The sequence below is a fragment of the Morus notabilis genome, unplaced genomic scaffold (genome assembly GCF_000414095.1).
Source record: "Morus notabilis unplaced genomic scaffold, ASM41409v2 Scaffold963, whole genome shotgun sequence".
NCBI lineage: Eukaryota > Viridiplantae > Streptophyta > Magnoliopsida > Rosales > Moraceae > Morus > Morus notabilis.
Window position 1 is genome coordinate 31,167 of NW_010360252.1, and position 1,926 is coordinate 33,092.

The window sequence follows — 1,926 nt, forward strand, 5'->3', positions numbered from 1 at the left end:
TTGGATATCAAACCTGTGGCTGTCTTCACGTAGCCCTAGCTCCGCTTGCCTTCAAGGCTCTAATTCCAATCGTGCCACTATCTTTCCCATCAAAATCAATAATTTAGAGTTTGACCTTTCTCATCAAACATTCTCGTTTAATTAGATGCAATTGTATCATATTAGTGTGCCATAGTTCAAAATCAATGTTCATAAACAATTCGTAATTCAAATCATGATTCTTTGTAGATAGAGATTCATTCGGGAGAATCGAATGGGAAACAAGGATTCTTGTGGCTAATCCACTCATTTTGAGTTCTCAAATGAGGTTAGGTCAATCCCACATCAAGTTTTGGGGTCAAAACAGGGTTTTCTGGGCTGTTTAGGGTCGGTTTCAGTGGGAACCGGTCGACCGGTGACAGAGGGGTGCAACTCCACCGGTCAGCCGGTGGAAAGGTGACCGGTCGACCGAATCGGTCGACCTATGGAAGGGTGACCGGTCGACTGGACCGGTTAACCGGTGGGGAAAAATTCCAGGGCCAACAATGGCCGATTCGCGAGAAACAAAGCCAAAACCTGAAATTTTGGGTCCAATTTCGACATATTCTCAAGGGAAATGTATAGATCCAGTTTCAAATCAACAAATGGGGTCCAAAGAATTAAAAATCCCCAATTTTTATTAAGATTTCACCAAATCCCATTCGGATTCGATTTAAAAAAACATAATTTAAACCAAAAATCACCAAACTCGACTAAAACAAGTTCCACAAAGCCAAATCTGAAAATCTAAAGTAAGTTTCAAAGAGTTTTACCTCGATCCAAGCTTTGATGTTGAAAACCTCTTGGAAACCTCCGTTTTTCTTCAAATCCGGTTCAAGAACATTTTTGAGAGAGAGAGAGAGGTAAAACTTGAAAGAAAGAGAGAGGAAGAGATGGGCGAGAGAGAAAGAGAGAGAGAGAAAGCCTGGTGAGGGAGAGAGATAGTGACTAAGAGAGAGTGTGAGTGTGTGAGAGGGTTACGGGAGAGAAGGGAAAAAGGAAAAGAAAGAAAGAAAAGAAAAGAAGAAAAGGAAAATAAAATGAGGAAAAGAAATAATAAAGAAAGACAAATAAAAGTAAAGAGGGGTGAAATTACAAATAGTAAAATAAATTTTAAAAGCTCATGATTAATTAAGAAAAATCAATTTAGGCACACTAATAAACCACAATTACCATAAGTAAACAAGTTTAATTTCGGAGGGCGTTACATTCTACCCCCCTTAAGAAATTTCATCCCTGAAATTGAAATTTACCTCACGATATGAACATATACGGATATCGCTCCTGCATCGTCATCTCTAATTCCCACGTTGCTTCTTCAACGCCATGGTGTTGCCACAACACCTTCACTAACGGTATCTCACATTGACGTAGGCTTTTCATCTTCTGATCAAGAATCTGTATGGGCGCTTCTTCCTAAGTCGTGTCATATTGGATCGGCACGTCATACCATTGCACAATAGCTTCTGGATCAGGTTGACACTTTCAAAGCATTGAAACATGAAACACATTGTGCACGTGAGACAATTCTGGAGGAAGATCAAGGCGGTAAGCAACGACACCTACTCGTTGTGTGATCTGAAATGGCCTGATGTACCTCGGCGTGAGCTTCCCTTTCACACCAAAACGGGTAACCCCTTTGCGCGGTGAGACTCTTAACAAGACAAAATCACCCTCTGAGAACTCTAAGGGTCTACGCCTCCTGTCAGCATAACTCTTCTGACGACTTTGAGCCGTTAACAGTCGTTCCCGAACCACGGCTATCTTTTCATTATTCTCCTGGATAACATCCGGTCCAAGGGTCAGTCGATCTTCTGACTCAAGCCAACAAACTGGCGATCTATAAGGTCTGCCATACAACGCTTCGAATGGGGCCATCCCAATGCTACTCTGATAACTGTTGTTGTA